Source organism: Sinocyclocheilus grahami, unplaced genomic scaffold (assembly GCF_001515645.1).
Source record: "Sinocyclocheilus grahami isolate Dianchi unplaced genomic scaffold, SAMN03320097.WGS_v1.1 scaffold57.1, whole genome shotgun sequence".
NCBI classification, from domain to species: Eukaryota; Metazoa; Chordata; class Actinopteri; order Cypriniformes; family Cyprinidae; genus Sinocyclocheilus; species Sinocyclocheilus grahami.
Window position 1 is genome coordinate 3,107,881 of NW_015505236.1, and position 19,108 is coordinate 3,126,988.

Here is a 19,108-nt window from a genome sequence, read left to right on the forward strand (position 1 = left end):
ACTTGTTGGGTCTTTCCCAAAAAGACTCATGGCTGTATTCGATCAAAAGGGTGCTTCTACTAAATACTGAGCAAAGGGTCTGAATACTTAGGACCATGTGATATTTCAGTTTTTCTTTTTTAATAAATCTGCAAAAATGTCAACAATTCTGTGTTTTTCTGTCAATATGGGGTGCTGTGTGTACATTAATGAGGAAAAAAAAATTAACTTAAATGATTTTAGCAAATGGCTGCAATATAACAAAGAGTGAAAAATTTAAGGGGGTCTGAATACTTTCCGTACCCACTGTATATATACATATATATATAATTAATTTCGAGCACTAGTCGATTGTATCTTTTTCATTTCTGTTTACTAACAATTAGGGATGTAACGATTAACTGCAAACTGGTCGAAAATCGATTAAAATATGTGACGATTCAAATCGGCTGAGATGCCAAACAAATCGCGATACAATTGGAGTAGGAGTTTATATGAATGTATCTCTGAGGGGAACTGACTATCTTTAGAAAAGTTTACGTGGTATTTTCTTTTCATCTTGCCTCTGAACAATGCATATTAAAGTAGTGTTCATAAGCACAGCTCTGCTTTGTTTATAGAGGTAACCCAGGAAACACTGTATCATTGCTGTTCGTAAGCGCCACCTGCTGTCAGAGAGTGAATCTGCATCTCATTCAGGCTGTCTGCTGTTTCGTTCAGATGTTTTATGTAGTATAGTTTCACAAAACTAAAGTCAGACCATACTGTTTTTGCTTCAAATGTCTAAATTATATCGTCTAATTTAGATTAAAAACTACTCATGCTGCATGTATGCAGCATCTTTGTTTGGATCATGATTAAAATCCAGTGGTTGCCTCTAATTTTAAATGGAAAGAGCACAGACAAAGCCTTAGTTTGTTCATATTAAGAGATTTCTTTTATTTGTGTAACTTAGTTTTGTTATATTTCAATTTCACAAAGAAACGTGCAGCAATAGCCTAATAAAACAACACCTTTCATTTACTCTATAATGTCTTCAATCTCATTTTGTTAAAAAAAAATTGTGAGAAAATCGAATCGTGAAATTAAACTGAATCGAATCGAATCGTGAGTTGAGTGAATCGTTACATACCTACTAACAATTTTGCATACCATTTTCATAATAAATAGTCTCATTCGCTATCCTAATGGTTCTCAATTTCAGTCCTCGCGTACCACCGCTCTGCACATTTTCTCATTTCAGACATGTGTTCTATTCGACCATAAGCGCCCTGTGAAGTGGACATCACAGGATATTCCGCCATGATTCCAGTTCGAAGGGAGTGTATATGTTCCATTCAAAGGGCATTAAAGTGTGTGAGATGTGAATTTAAATTGTATTTATTTACAGAGGTATATTATGTCACACTTCACACGTAAGTTTCATCTGTGTGTGATGATGCTGCAGGCAGTTGCATAGCCCAAATCCGTGAATGAATGTTCCGAAGTGAAGTAAACTTCAACAGATTTCCCGTGTTTAGGGAATAGGGAACATTGAACACTAGGGACCCTGTCAATCGGAACACAGTTCATTCTGAAGGTCTCCAAAAGCTCTAGCAGTTCCAAAGCCTTGCAGTCATTTCATTAAACACACTGACCAAAAGCAAATATTACAGTCACACACTGGCACCTCAGGCTGCGCAATGGACTGAATAGAGAATTGATGTCAGGAAGAATTCATTCAAGTCTCTTTACTGGCAGAATATTTGCTAGCAAAATGGTGGACTTTTTTTAGATTCAGAGATCAGTTTGCCTTTCTCAGAGAGTAAATCTGTAAATCCAGTAAATCTGACTGGCTCACACTGAAGGAAAAGGTATTGTCATGCAGATTACAGCCTGGAAATGGCCTCTAGAGGTATCCATGGACAGACCTCGCCAGTGCTTCCAAGGAGCACTATGTGGCCAAAAAGCTAGTGAAAAACTGAAGTAGGTTGAAACTCTTGTGCAAGTTATAGAAAATGCCAAATAATATGATCATGACATGTCTATAAAATGCAAAACATTATATACACAGCGTCAAAAAAAAATGAAGATGACAGACATACAGACAGATAAGCAAATAAACAGGTAGAAAGACAAATAAACAGACAGATAAGTAAACAGACATGAAAAACAGATAGATAGAAAAAAAACAGACTGAAAGATAGCTATGAAATGCAGATTGACCGACACATAGTTAGACAAGTAGACAGTATCTACAGCACATATCAGACAAGAAACAAACAGCTAGATAGACGAACGTAAACAGCTCAGAAAGCTAGACAAATGAGCAGATATATAGACAGACAGACTAATAAACATACAGACTTTGGCAAGTACAGTGAATACATGTGAAGAGGAAAACGGTCTGATAAACTGTCTGCTAAATATATTTTCCATCTCACAATACAGAGAAAAAAAGAAGAATATTACATGAATAAACTTGTATCCCATTTACCGCACATATTTTAAACCAATAATCCAACGCGTCAATATAAAGTAACTATATAGCATCAATCTTAAAACAAACACTGAACAGCTGTCAGGCGCATCAGTAACATGCCGTTTTTCTGCTCATTAAAAACCAAAGCAAAGCTTAAGGAGATGCAACATCTATGTCTAGCAACAAATACCCAACTACACCATAAAAGCCACTTGTCAATTTGAAGATCACAGTTAAGAGCCGAATGATCCCGTCTGCTGTTACTCGTGCATCCATGTTACAGAAGAAACCTGCTCGAGCGCATTCCATCCTAACAAATTCCGTCCAGAACATTCCTCTTGGATACAGCTTTAAACAAACCAATGTTTACCTCATGGCTGAAACTAGTTCATGTGACATACGGAATGTAAAAGAAAGTTTTACACACGTTCTCTACACGGGCTGACTCACTTTCCAGGACTTCGAGTTTCTTTTTAAAGAGAAGCGACGTACAAACACAATCCACGTTCCAGAAACGCTTACTTTCCAAAGCAAAAGTACGATCCACTCACTGAAAAACAGGAATCCTTCGCGCGTCCTGCGCAGTGCACGCTCACGCTGTCTTCTACACACACACACACACACACACACACACACACACACACACTCTCAAGAGGTAGAACAGATATAATCTCACAGCTGAGCTCCTAAAGCCACCTCTCCCATCTTACACACACACACACACACACACACACACACCGCTGGAAAGTTCAGTGACGTCAGTCACCGCAGGAGTCTCGCCAACCCGCTGGAGGTTTAAAGGGCCAGAAGAGAGGTTATGAGCGCTGCTAATGGTGCGTTCAAGTCATGTCGGATAGATCGTATTTACGAGTTGAACGCACATGAACGCCACCACAAAGTCGTTATTACGAGTGGGAAACTCGAAATTTTCTTTAAGCCCGAGTTTCCGGAACCTACGGGTGACGTCACGGACACTACGTCCATGTTTTTATACAGTCTATGGGCGGAATCGATGGATGCAACATCTGTAATTGATGGTACATTTTTGTTTAAATTGATAGTTTAGTTGTCCTATAAACTTAAATTGGTCAAGTTCTTGTTACGCAGCTGAAATCCAAGTAAAAAAATATGCAGACGCTGTTGTATTTTTTTGTAATTTATTAAAAGGAGGTACACCGGCCATCTTGTGCCAACTAAACTGACTTGAACGCACCTGACGTCATAATTACGACTTGTCAACTCGTGAGTACGAATGTCCCAGGAGGACTTGAACGCAGCATTAGATGCAAACAAACACTCCACTTTATATAAATATATGGCGTAAACACCTTTTAAGCTCAAAATTGACTTTTTTTCAGGGCTCTTGATTTGTAGGAAGAGCATATAGGCCTACTTGGAGAGAATAAACTGTAAATATCGATATCATTTATTTACATACAGTGTGTTGGTCACATTATATAGAACACGATGTTTCGGTATAAAAAAAAATTGAATAAATAAAAACTGCTACTAAGCTTCCTAATATAGGCTTTTCAGCAGGTAAAACAATAATGAGATACAAAATTAGCAAAAAATTAAAAGGTAAGTGTGAAAATATGAAACCATTGATTTAGGCTATAGCATTATTTAATTTATATTGTTTACAATACTTGTGTCCTGAGAACATATTTTGTTTTCAGTTAAAATATATTATAATGATATAAAACAATATTAAAAACATTGCTTGTCAGTACAGTTTTATGGTGTTCAGTTGTTCACCATGCACTGATATATATTGCAAAATGATGATTTCAGAATTCAAAAATGTATTCTAATTTAAGACGGTTTTGAAATGGGTATTTAAAAACAACATACTAAACAACTGTTGAAGAAAGTACACATTTGTTTATGTTGGACATTCGTCTAAGAGGGTTTAGAGAACATTCAAGAGTAACATTCCCAAAATGTTTGCAAAATAATAAAATGGAACAGTCCCCTTAATGTTGTCTTTAATGTTCACATAACCAAAAAAAAAAGTTTTTTAAATATGTAAAAAACTGGATGTTTTGAACATTCCGAGATTATTCAGAAATAATGTGTTCATAACATAATGGGAACATTAGCAAAACGTTTTTAGAACAGATTTTTGTTAGTGAGGGAATCAAATATTATTGATTTTCAGTTCCACAAGGAAATGTATGAAAAGCAATCAATCTGTTGAAGCCTCAAGAAAACACCAGGGGCAAGTTCAAGCTCAAACCGGTGTGCACCGTTGTGCTACGGTTTCCGGTTTGAACGACATGTTTCCTGGAAACGGTGTGCAATGGGGTTTGAGATGCGTTTTCTCTTGTTTGGTGGGTGTGTCAAACATGTCAGCCCAATCAGCAGCAACATGTATATAAACCACGCGGTATTAAAGAGACAGCTCGCACAGTGTAATTAACATCCAAATAAATTCACAAGAGCAAGTATATTGTTTGCACATATTTATTTACATTAACGGCAAATAACTGAAATAATAAGGGCACAAGTATAGATCTGGAACTTCTTTAAGTCTGTCGAAATATCATTTAGTAATTGCAATGTCTTCTGGTCCATATTCTTTCCTTAGGAAGGTGTGCTAAATACTCATTAATGTAACATAAAAATACTATACATATTTATATATTTTGCTATTGTATTGTGGAGTGACACTTTCATAAACTTTTCTATACCCCTCTGATTATATATTGGTAAATATTACAATAACATAGCACAACAACAGTGATCAGCAATAATGATAAGCCTAATACTCACAATAAAAACAATAAGGTCATATAGATCATAACACAGTCTCGGAGGTAAGAAGTGGATTATCCTTCACCTGAAATGTTTGTCTTTTCATCCTGAAATGCGAGGCAAATGTTGGATCACAATAATTAGGAACCACAGTTTCCACAAATCCCTTCACTCGATTGTGATGATCTCTTCTATTCTGGAGGGCAAGGGCAGTGACTGTAACATCGAGCGTATTTTGCAGTATTAAACACGTATTTATACCGATTTCATCAGGCTTCGAAAATTCTTCAAAAAGAACACAAAGAATGGCCTTCTCAGCTGCCATAGTTGCAACTCTTGCTTCATCAGAACAGTGTGTTCAACGCATCACTGTTTCTGTTTAAAAAACGTTTTGCACCATTTTTGTCGGGGCTGAACGCAGCCCAGGCATGTGTTCTCAGTGTTGTGACATTTCTTAATTTAATTTCTTAATTTTTTTATAGTTGTATTTTTTGTATTACATTTATAATGATAATTTGGATACAAAAGTACAACAATAAAAATGTGAAATGTGAAAAAAAACAACTCGAATTTCAGTTGAAAATACCTGCTCATGTGTTAAATATTGTGTTAAATATGTATAGGAGAGACTTGGGGTTGTTGTCAAAAGGGCTCAACCTCAGTATCTATAGATTTTGAGTCAAAGTCAAAATGTTTCACAAAAACATTCCATAAATGATGTCTAAGTAATGTTTTTGTGCCAACATTTTAAGACTGTTATTAAAGACCAGATAACTGTAAATGGACATTTTGTGAATGTTATTGTAAAAATGTCTGTTCATAACTTTGAAAGAACCTTGCCAGAATATTAGCCAAAGTTCTGAGAACGTTGAGAACATTGACTGTTGAAAGCTCTAAACCATGATGACCAAGCAAAATGGCAAAATGTAGCGTTGTACAGATTGCAGGTGTTTAAACTCTAGTATTGTAAGGAAAGTGCATTACAAACATAAAAAGGCTCAATTTTTGTTGGCAATGTATTTTGGTCAATGCGCCTTACATTTTTAACTTAACCTGTTCATCTTTCTTTCTATCAATTATCATGTACAAAACACTTCAATAGAGATATGATGTGTGCAAGTGATCGGCCTACATTTAGATTATTATCATAAAAAAGGCCATCAGTGCTATAAAAAGCCTGTCATCAACTGTCAATGAAAAACTGATAAGTGGCATGCTCAGGTGCGTGATGAGGAATCCAGGGAGAATGAGAATGGCAGCCTTAGCATCACAAAAGGACCTCTCACAAAGAGATCACGCTGATTTTTTGAGCATAGTGCCAGCCAAGTGGTGCAGGGACAAAGTGTAAGGGAGGTTTTAGACATTAGTTTTGGCAAACTATGACTGAACATAAAATGCAGGAGCTGTTAATTTTATTACTGTCGTTGTAAAATGTACAAGAGAAACACTCTGCTTTAATCGCACTGATTACAATATTCAGTGGCCATACTGGCCAACCATGGAAATATGAAGCAAAGAGCACCAAAATGACTCATGTAATCACTGTCTTTTCAAACTAAATGTACAATATTGTTTGTGAAAATGTGAAAATGAATGGACTCATGATATGAAATGCTACAGAATTAATAAATGCATTCCAAAGGATTTAATTAATCAGTTTGAAACTCTTTCTTTTTTTACTGAAATTTTTGGAGTTCCCAGAGGACAATCAAGATGAAGGGTGAATCGGATGAAAATGCAGCATTTCTTAATTAGAAGAAAGATCTCACTGGCATTCATTACCGTTAAGTAAATGGCAAAACTGCTCTAAGTAATCACTCAGACTGTTGGCCAAAATGTTGGCCCGACTTACAATGAGATGTTACAAAAATGAAATTTTTAAAAGTACATTTAAAAAATAACTACATTTGGCCTTTAGAAGGTTACCTGCGTGTTTTATGTCATACAATTATTTACAAAGGTGGATCATTTAAAAATATGATTGTTGATGTGACAAATAAACAAAAACATAATGAATATCAGGACTTCGGTAGACACTTTAATCTTAAACATTTATAGTGTATTTATCAAAACTATTAACTTGGTATTGCAGTGCCATGCTGCTGCTCTGCAATAATGGCAAACAAAGTAGTAACTCATACGACTCATATGCTTTGTGTGTGTGTGTGTGTGTGTGTGTGTATTTCCTTGTTCAGTCTATCTCTCTAAAATAGGAGGTATATCGCATAAGGAATGAATCTGAATGAATTCTGTCCAATATTCAGAGTCATGGCGACGACTTCTCTCACAAGAGTGCTGATGTACAGAGATGACGTAAGAATCTGAAAGCTATCAGACAAGAGGCTGTCGTTCCATCTCATTTTACACAACAAGCCTTTTAAAGATAATTGACTGTCTCTATATGAAAAAGCTCATAGATAGCCTAGTTATCAGATAGCTGTAAGCTATGAAATCCTTTCCATCAGAGCAGAGACCCATAGGCCATTAGATAATCCCAGGAACAAAGGCTTTACTGAGGAAAAGGAAAAAAATAAAAATGGGCTAAAATTATAGCATTGTGCTCATGTGAATGTGAGGATTTTAATGTAAAGAATGTGTAGACTAAGAGGCCATTCACACAGAATGCGTTTTTACTTTGAAGATGCAACAGTGAAATGGGGAAAAAAAGGTCTTGAGATTAGTTTTTTTTTAAATGCTGAACTTCTTTTAACTTGAGCGCCATGAACTGGCCCTAAGAATTCCCAAAGAATGGTGTTTTGCTGGTATTTGTTGTAAAAAGTGGGATGCAATTGCTAAAAATTGGATGAAAAAAAAACTTTATTATTCCATTGGATACTATTTTTAAGGAATTATATGAGCATTAATCTTTTCATAATACACTATATTACTTCCACTGATTATGGGCCGGTCATGGCATTTGAAATAGAGGTGCATTTTATAAGGCTCATTGAACGCTATGCTTTACATTTATGCCGCACTGAGACTCAAAGCCACAGTATATGAAAGACTTGAAGATCTAAATCTAAATAAGAGAACAGCTTATACAGGCCAGTGCTCTTATGCAATGCAATAATAATAATAATTTTCAGTCTCGCTATATCTTTTAATGAACTCACTGAGATATGATGAACGCACAAATTCAAAAGGACAGGTATGGTAATGCAAGCTAAATATGCACATCAAACAACCCCTTTTCAATTAAGTGAATCTCTTTTGATGTATTGGGGGAGTCTTGTTTGATCAGTCATTACACATATAACTTGAATAATTCTGGAAATAGGCAGCAGTTTGTCCACACAACTAAATTAATTATCTTTGAACTCATTGTTTCCAGTTCTGTGAGTATAACGGACACAACAAAGAAATGATTTTGATACTGAGGATTTGAGGAGGACCTGGTGAACTGTTTAGTCCTTACCTTCATATCAATACTCACAGTAATCACTGAACACAACGGGCATTGCACTAAGAGTTCAACATTTTCATCAGCCAAATTATACACAGTAAAGTGAGTAAATCAACCCACATTTAATTATGTTATTTCTACTTGAAGATGCAACATCATTTGATGTAAGATTAGACTTTCTTGAACTTCTTACTCTAAGACACTGGGAGAACTAGAGTTTCTGCTTTAATGTACTGCAAAAATGCTTCATATAAAATAAATAACATAGGGTGAATAAATTTCTCCTTAGAAGAATATGACACAATAATCTAAAAAATAAAAATATAAGAACATGATCATCTCCATGATGGTGACTTTAAAAATGGCATAATTTTACACAAATAAAAAAACCTGTTCTAAACAGAACTGTAAACAACAAACAAACAAACAATAAATAAAAAAGATAAACTATATTTTATTATTAGTCTTTACAAGAACTGTATTTTTACTGCCTATTACTTTCAAAACTCAATTCTTAATTCCAACAAAACTGTTCTTCTGGCTTACTCAAATTTTGACTTATATTACTTGAAATAAATTTGTAAACAATTCAGGAATAGATACCAAATCCGCAATGACAATTTGTAAATAACTGAAAAAATAAGCATCTACATTTTTTAAGGCAGTCTAGTCCATCCAATATGACAGAATATACTGGGTTGAAATATAGCCTATAAAAAACTAAACAAATAAATTTTATTTGTTGCATGCAAATCATTTAACAAATATTGCATTATTATGTTGCATATCTAATTTCAGAAATGTATTTTATTTCAAACAGGAAACGTTTTTTAGCCTAACTATTTAGCCAATGATTAACTGAAATGAGCTCATTGTCATGAGACACTTTAACAATGTATTACATTATCTCAGTAGCAAGCGCTCTGTGTGCTCATTAAGCCACTTCTTTTTTCTTAGTTAAAGGGGTCATATGATGCTTTTTAAAAGATCATTATTTTGTGTATTTGGTTTAACAGAATATGTTGACATGCTTTAATGTTCAAAAAACACATTATGAAATCTCAGTCAAGGCAGGAAACCTTAGTTGAATGTGCATGACCTTTGAGCCCTCAGATGGCACTGAATAAGAAACCCTCATGCTACGGTGTTAAATATAGCCACGTAGGCTCAGGAGTATTTCAGAAAACTGCTGTCACTTAACACAGTCTGCCTCTGCATCAATAAATGCAACTCTCTGTTACTCTAGGAAAAAACTACACATCACTTCAATGTAGTGCTGCCGCGGGGTTCTCTGGACCAGAGCTCATCTCAGATAGTCCAAAAGACAGTGGAAATGTGTGCTGTGGTCAGATGAGTCCACATTTCAACTTGTTTCTGGGGAAAATGGACATTGTGTTCTCAGTCCCAAAGACCAAAGGGACCATCCAGACTTTCATCAGCGACAGATGCAAAAGCAAACGTCTATCGTGACTGGAATATGTGCGAAGATACCATTGACATTGAGGCATATATTGGAATTGTACAGAGAGATATACTGCCATCAAGATGACGTCTTTCATGGGAAGTCCATACTTATTAGATCAAGACAATGCCAGGTCTCACTCTGCATGTGCTATAACAGCATGCTTTCATAGACACAGAGAGGATGTGACTGACCTGCCTGCAGTCATGAAAAGGATAATCAGACAATGACGATCACAGACTGCTGAGCATCTGAAGTCTTGTATCAAGTGAGATTGGACAACATTTTTGAGTGCAAATCATTAACAATTAGTATCCTCAATTCCCAAACAATTAATTAAAAGTAAAGTTCAAGTGACACAGTGGTAAACATGCCTCTGTCCCAACTTTTTTGGAGTGTGTTGCAGCCATCAAAATCAAAATTTGCTTATATTTACAACATAAAATAACGCTGGCCCGTGAAAACATTGAAATTGTTTTCTTTTTAGTTTAGTCAATTAAATCAAAGTTATAGGGAATGAACAAATACCATATTCTTGATTTGATGGCATTTCACAAAATGTCCCAACTTTTCTGGAACTGGGGTTTTAACAAACATAATCTAGCATAAAAATATCCAGTTTTTAACACATTATTAAATCTCAATCAAACTTGAACAGGTACATTTATACTAAATATCACTGTTTCTCTAAAATGTAAAGGTCGTTCCAATATAGGAGGGAAGACTAGAATGACTAGTCATATGAGAGAAAGGACCATTTATTATGAACCAGTTCACTAGAATTAATAGGAATTGACAACGCTATAGAAAGAGATGTACTCTTTGTGAGTACAGAATTGTGGCACAGAATTGAACTGAATGTTGAATATAAAACAGTTTGATCATTTACTTTATTTAAAAATCATCTAAAATTAATTTAGAAAAATAACTAATAAAAAACATTTATTTAGTTTGACCTTCTGAGGATAATGATTTTGTACATATATGATACATTTTATAAAGCACCTTCTTTCACTGACCATTTGTTTGTTTTAGATTTGTAATAAAGATAGTGTTGAAGATTTTAAGAGTTTCAGGCCCTATTTTGTACCCTATTCATAATGACAGCATAGTCCTACTGCCTGCCAAAGAAAACTTATAATTTTAATCAAAATTCATAGTAGTAAGATTGATTCTTTTCTGGCTTCTAAAGTGTCATAAGATGGAGAGAGATATCACAGTCCCTGACTCAAGAGAAATTATGTTTCAGTAAGCTCAATATCATATCACACATAATACTGAAAGTAAATTATCTTGTGCAAACTACCATGATGATATTAAGCAGTGTTCAAAGAGTAGAAAAATATGTCCCTACCCTCATTTAAGTAGATTAGTCACATATGTATATGCTTGTGCACACATTTCCCTGCTCCTGTGAGTGTGTTCATCCAACTACACACCCTGAAAATGACTGCTACCGTGACATCCATAAGAGACACGGGTTTGAACTCTCTAGAGACATTTATTAAAAAAAGAACCTGTCCTTGACTTCACTATAAAGATGAAGTCTGTGTCATACCCCTCAGAGATATGGATGTTTTAAAGACAATATGAAGGAAAGAAATAAGAAAGCCCCACATAGAGAGTGTCTGATGCCTGTGCAGTGAAATTGCTCACAATCTCTAACATCTACTTCTAACAATGTTCATCTCTGCCATGTTTCTCTGCATGGCTGTCTTACACTTAAAATGACATAAATCATACTGATTATTTTGTAATATGTTTTCACCTGACCTATGACCTGCCAGATCCCAATTTGTTTAGCGACAATAGTTTGGAGAAGGACCTACTGCATTATGGGATACAAAACTCCTGCAAGCAAGCTTTACTTTGTATAAACTGTTGACCAAGGACCACATATATACAGTGAAATGTCTATGCGATGTATGAGTATATATATTGCATTATGCATTTAAACCAATATCATTTCCAAGTCAGCAGTATTCTGCATTTATTTTTTTATGTATGCATTTTCAAAGATTAAATTGTAATAAATTGCAAACAGACAGCCACCATGCTTTGATGAATGTCCAACAGAAGCAGAAAACTTGTTTCAACATGTTCCTGAAAAAAATCATAACAAACTCCAAGATATTCTGTTTAATGAAAACAATTGAATGAAACCTCAATTTGTTGATAAGTGATTCTCAACAGTTTTTTCTTCAAATTAGAGATCACAGTTTATCATGTAAAAGTAAAGAAAAATCAAATGTAAAAAAGGCCAAACAATATGCAACATTTTTAGCATTACACATACAACTTGACAAGCCATGCTGTCCTAAATGCCCAATGGTTGGTTGCATTTCATTTTTGCATTTATTCCTTGTCTGAAAGAACAGGAAGACCTACGACTCCTACACAATTTTTGTTCTAAAATAAACGATTGCTGAATCTGACAGAATACCTTTCTTGTGTATCCCCTGCAGCCCAACGGTCCATTTTGTCTAATTTGGCTACAGGTCAATGCAGACATCCCACAGAGTGAATTGGGGAAGTACATCCTCAGAGGCAGAACCACAGCTTTTAAAAAAGAAAACTTTTTTTTCATTCTAAGTGACTTGTATCTAACTTAAATATAATGACAAACAGAGTCTTTGTTCCAAATTGGAAAATAATGAAAGGACATGTTGTAATAGCATTTGTATTAACAGAAAATTATATATATCCATCAGGTCTTGGCTTTCTCTAGAGGGCAATTCAAAGCCAATTTGTCCAAATGGGTATTGTTGAAAACATTAAGACTATTTTCATATCAGCACTAAGATAGACTAATCAATCTGGTGTCTATAAATAACGTTTCTGACCATTTTAATTGGTTAATGGTGCCATAACTGATACACAACCTGTCAATGGGAATGCTAACAGCTTTCTCCAGGTATATTAGAACTCCTTGGTTTACAGAGTCTATAGATGAGTGTAATATTTTAGGACATCAATTTGAATGATATCCATAGTAGTAGGATTACAGCACCTTTAATTCCCATAAATTGCTTATTGGATTCTCTCCTGTGTTTTGCCTTTAGTCTTTTTATCAAGGCCATGTGTACTGTTTATCTGCCATGCTTGAACCTTGCAAAAGATTTGAGACTTCCATTTAACATGTTAAATGAGCCTCTTTGCAATCAATTATGAATTTGGCACAGAAAGTTCTTACCCTTGCAAAACCCATTGACCAAAACATCTAGCCCAGCTTTAAACTGCCAGCAAGCTGTGGAGTCTGCCAAGTTTCATAATCGCTCCTTTCAGTCACTGAAACACAGATGAGAGCAGAGGATCGTTTTATTTGTTTTTATCAAATATATTTAGGATGTTGTGGATTCTTTGATTTCAGGGAGGGTACAGTGAATTGCCCATACATGCCTGGACTGAGTTTTCATTGGCGCATAGGCCTAATACATTATACTTAAACTAGGTTATATCCTTAAATCAAAATACATTTACTTGAGATACAAAATGAAGATAATAAATCTTATTTCCTGAGAATGTGAACAAAATTAAAGGGGTCATATGATGCTTTTTTAAAGATAATTATTTTGTGTATTTGGTGTAACAGAATATGTTGACATGCTTTAATGTTCAAAAAACACATTATTTTTCAAATACTGTACATTATTGTAGGTCCTCTATGCCCCGCCTCTCTCAAACTCTTAGTTTTCTACAAAGTCCCTCCTTCCGACAAGCGCAGTCTGCTCTGATTGGCCAGCTGACCCAGTGCATTGTGATTGGCCGAACACCGCAAGCACTCGTCGGAAATGTAACGTCCCTTACCATAATCGCGAGCTTCATCTTTCAAAATAAATGTAAAGACAGTAAATAATGTCGTTAGTTATGACCCCTTTAAGTGAGTTTATGCTTAAAACCAGAACAAATATCTGTCAATTGGGCATGAAAATAAGTGATCAGAAGGTACAGTAAAAGTTATTTCCATATTCTAAAGATTGGAAGCAGAGGTATTCAAGTTTTACAATTGTTTTTTTCGTAAAAATGAATTAAAAAGTAAACTTTGAAGTGTTGCTAATATACGACACTTACATTTAGAAACCGTATTGGCATATTGTGTTCCATTCAATTTGTTTCTTAAATTTTCTTTACTTAGTCTTAAAAGAAGCCTTAAATTTACTTCAGTAAAAAACCTACAGAAACCCTGCACAATGCTCCCCATAGCAAAACATGAAATCACCCGCAATGTGGGGACTAGATTATTAGACATACATAATAAACATCTTAATGTCTTAATGTAAATTGGATTTAGTGGATAGAAAATATCATTAGCTTACTATACAAAACAACAGAAATCAATGTAAAGAGTCCACCATTACTGACAAAATGTGGACTCTGATGGCATAGCAGAGTTCATCTTTCTCACTGAGATTCAGTTCATATATATTCCAAGTAGTCCACGTTCAACATATTGTCATGCATTAATCACACACTTAACTGTGAGTGCTTTAGCTCCTACACAGTGGGTCGTATTTTTAATACTGTGGTACACCAATGAAAAGAGGAAGTCTATCAGCAGTAAAAGGTTACGGCGACAAAACTGTTGGATTGGCTATCAGACGTGTGTAATAGGTCCATTAAGCCATGAGGCAAGGTCTGGAGCATTATATTATATGATGCTTCAGCTGGGAAACATCCAAACGTTAATAAGCATTTAATCATTAACCTGTTTGAGAAAGTCATTGTAATGCCATTAACCTTTTGCTATTTAAATGCTATGCCACCCTTGAGATAATATGAACGAGAATATGCCAATCTAGGTAATCTTGATGCATACTTTAGATAAAAGCCCAAAATATGAGTATGTTTATACGGCAACTTTACAAGTGTACAGGAATATCAAGGGTTGTACATAAAACATTTTGTTGAAACAAATGTTGAATGGGAATTGAAAATGTTGTTCCATGATGACTGTAAGATGTCAAAATATGTTATAACAAGCATAAATGTCTAGTACACAGCAAAACTAAACAAGATATTTTGAAAGCAGGCTGAAGAACACAGATGTAAAATGAATGTGAGCAGATTATCTGAGGCATCTGATATAGAGTCTGCAAAGACAGAGAGGTCTGTCTGATTCTTGTCGAATTACTAACTTTATCTCCAGTTTTATAAATTGGGCAACTGTCCACAAAAAGATAGAAAAGATGAGAACAGTGACATTAATAAGTTGACTGGTAAACAAAATTCTTAACCTTGACAGAATGTCAGGGATGATGGAGAGATTCGGCCACAATGCATCGGATTCAAGTTAAAAATGCCATTTTTCAACCAAAATTGAATTCAGTCTTCATTTATTATCCACATCCAACTCTCCACATTTTGTAGTTTGATGCGGCAGCAGTAGCATTAGCTGTGCTAATAACTCATCGCCTTCAACTCAGTTCCCCAGAGCTCACACTAATTTTATTATAGGCATCACTGTTATAGCCAAAGCTTTTGACAAACTTCATCTCAGAAATGACATGTGTCTAAGTGTTTGATGGGAGTGATATTCTCATAAAGGTGAGCCTGGTAAGTGTTGAGACTGAAAATGAGAGGAAGGCCAAGGACAGATTCTGATAAGGAGCCAATTAAAAAGAAAGAGCACTTATCAACACCTTAAAGGCAAAAGGAAGACCTTAATACCGCAAGTCTAACTTCAAATAAATAGATAGATTTAGCACCAAGACTAGGATTAATCCCCCTTCTGGAAGTATTTAGATAAAAGACCTTTTGGGTTTCAGTTCAATAGTTTAACGTTATTGGGTCACTTTTAATTTTTTTTTATAAATATTGAATTCAGTTCAGCTTTCTCCTAAAAAGATGAGTGGTAAATATTTATTAACATACTGACATAATAACTAATCATAAAAGACAACTTGACTATTTTCTTCACAAATTAAGCAAAGGTTGTAAGACCTACAGGTGCATCACAATAAATTAGAATGTCGTGGAAAAGTTCATTTATTTCAGTAATTCAACTTAAATTGTGAAACTTGTGTATTAAATAAATTCAATGCACACAGACTGAAGTAGTTTAAGTCTTTGGTTCTTTTAATTGTGATGATTTTGGCTCACATTTAACAAAAACCCACCAATTCACTATCTCAACAAATTAGAATATGGTGACATGCCGATCAGCTAATCAACTCAAAATACCTGCAAAGGTTTCCTGAGCCTTCAAAATGGTCTGTCAGTTTGGTTCACTAGGCTACACAATCATGGGGAAGACTGCTGATCTGACAGTTGTCCAGAAGACAATCATTGACACCCTTCACAAGGAGAGTAAGCCACAAACATTCATTGCCAAAGAAGCTGGCTGTTCACAGAGTGCTGTATCCAAGCATGTTAACAGAAAGTTGAGTGGAAGGAAAAAGTGTGAAAGAAAAAGATGCACAACCAACCGACAGAACCGCAGCCTTATGAGGATTGTCAAATCGATTCAAGAATTTGAGTGAACGTCACAAGGAATGGACTGAGGCTGGGGTCAAGACATCAAGAGCCACCACACACAGACGTGTCAAGGAATTTGGCTACAGTTGTCGTATTCCTCTTGTTAAGCCACTCCTGAACCACAGACAACGTCAGAGGCATCTTACCTGGGCTAAGGAGAAGAAGAACTGGACTGTTGCCCAGTGGTCCAAAGTCCTCTTTTCAGATGAGAGCAAGTTTTGTATTTCATTTGGAAACCAAGGTCCTAGAGTCTGGAGGAAGGGTGGAGAAGCTCATAGCCCAAGTTGCTTGAAGTCCAGTGTTAAGTTTCCACAGTCTGTGATGATTTGGGGTGCAATGTCATCTGCTGATGTTGGTCCATTGTGTTTTTTGAAAACCAACGTCACTGCACCCGTTTACCAAGAAATTTTGGAGCACTTCATGCTTCCTTCTGCTGACCAGCTTTTTGAAGATGCTGATTTCATTTTCCAGCAGGATTTGGCACCTGCCCACACTGCCAAAAGCACCAAAAGTTGGTTAAATGACCATGGTGTTGGTGTGCTTGACTGGCCAGCAAACTCACCAGACCTGAACCCCATAGAGAATCTATGGGGTATTGTCAAGAGGAAAATGAGAAACAAGAGACCAAAAAATGCAGATGAGCTGAAGGCCACTGTCAAAGAAACCTGGGCTTCCATACCACCTCAGCAGTGCCACAAACTGATCACCTCCATGCCACGCCGAATTGAGGCAGTAATTAAAGCAAAAGGAGCCCCTACCAAGTATTGAGTACATGTACAGTAAATGAACATACTTTCCAGAAGGCCAACAATTCACTAAAAATGTTTTTTTATTGGTCTTATGAAGTATTCTAATTGGTTGAGATAGTGAATTGGTGGGTTTTTGTTAAATGTGAGCCAAAATCATCACAATTAAAAGAACCAAAAACTTAAACTACTTCAGTCTGTGTGCATTGAATTTATTTAATACACAAGTTTCACAATTTGAGTTAAACTTTTCCATGACATTCTAATTTATCGAGATGCACCTGTATGTATTCACCATGCACTCTTGATCATGCCAGTAATACAGGAACTTTTGCAGGTCTCTTTATTGGTGAATTGTTCCATCTGCAATTATGAATCTCTGCGGGGCAGAGGTAATGACTGGTGGACTCTCAGTCTTCAGCTGTTTCCACAGGCTCTTCTGCATCTTCAAAATATCTTCTTTGGAACAACATAAGGGTATAGGGTATAGAGTAAATGATGACAAAATCTACATTTTTGTCTGAACAATCCCTTCAACATAATTTAAGTTATTCGAGCAAACAAGCCAAGAATAACACCTGAATTATTCAACTTTCTCACTAAAGGCACTCCAGTGACTTTGATTTTTCAGGAGGGAACTTTAGACCTTTTGAATTAGATTGCGCTTGGACTTCTCTGAAAAAGCATGACGTGTGTGAGCAGATGTGTGTGCCAAAGTCCGAAATAATTAGGGGCTATTTAAATTACACATGGGGTGACACAACACCAATGTGATCAACCTGGGAGAGAGTTGAAAAGAGCAAGACTGAAAGAGATAAAGAGGATGAACACTTTTGTAAATGACCTGGACCTCCATCGGGTGAGATTTGAAGGGATATAAAGTACAGTACAGTATATAGCTAAGAAGCATGTTGATATGCAAAACACTTCACTGGATCTTCTCAACTGAAGTATGAACTCTTGGATGTCACACATTGTTTTCACCGTATTCCCTCCTAAACACTGAGAAAAAAAAAAAAGATACCTGGACTTACATGTGTCACGACGCCCCTCAGGCCTAAAGCGCACATGTGGAACACCATAGTGCTCTCTAAGAAACAGACTCTCTCACATGATACAGATTCCTCCTCCATTTGTTCCCCATTAATGAACCTCAAAGAGTGCTGTCCAAAGTTATTGTAGCAGAAAGGAGAAGAGAATAAGGAGATGTTTTATTATGCATTATTTTGCTTACAAACTGAATTTGTACTTGTTCAGAAGAAAATGTGAGTGTTTCTTAACTGTGGGAATGTTTCCTTCATGATCCAATTGTAGAGTGCTTGTCAGGGTGTTTCTATGCCGTTGCTAAGCATGTTAGTAGGTTAGGGGTTTGTAGCGACTAATTTTATAATGCCTATAGCTCCAAAAGTTGGACACTTAGAGGAATGAAACCGGTGTTATCTTCACCAGCTTGATCTGTGAATTTTGTTCACAGCAAAGCTCTTGTCCGTAAACCCCTTGGTAAGTCCGCTAGAAAGGAATGTGAATGAAAGGCGTTCTTCATGTTAAACATCTATTACCAATAAACACGCAGACTGCTGGAATACAAAAACATTGTTTTAGGTCGAGCTCGATTTGTGAAAACTTTCACAATCGAATTTATCGCGTGGCCGTGTTTCTCTTTGCTCTGCCCACCGTTTTTTGTATAATGTCATACAGTGCTGTTCCAGTGAATAACAGTTTCCAATTCATTAGGTAAATGAGCTTATACACATATACACTTGTACACTTTTTTTGACAATAAAGTTTTGGTTGTTGTACCTTTCCTTGAGTACTTGGCTTCA

General features: G+C 35.9%; 1 protein-coding gene across 11 annotated transcripts in view; it reads right to left on the bottom strand.

The window, feature by feature from the left end:
* The window catches only part of LOC107584160 (PTB domain-containing engulfment adapter protein 1), a 195,956-nt gene that overhangs the window by 71,764 nt on the left and 105,084 nt on the right, over positions 1 to 19,108 (bottom strand). For 4 of the 11 annotated variants that reach the window (XM_016270659.1, XM_016270660.1, XM_016270645.1 and 1 more), the window contains exon 1: positions 2,992 to 3,080. The exons of 3 other annotated variants lie outside the window; for them this stretch is intronic. The gene's annotated coding sequence lies outside the window, so the exon portion shown is untranslated. 4 more of the 11 variants (XM_016270653.1, XM_016270650.1, XM_016270655.1 and 1 more) reach the window with 4 other exon arrangements.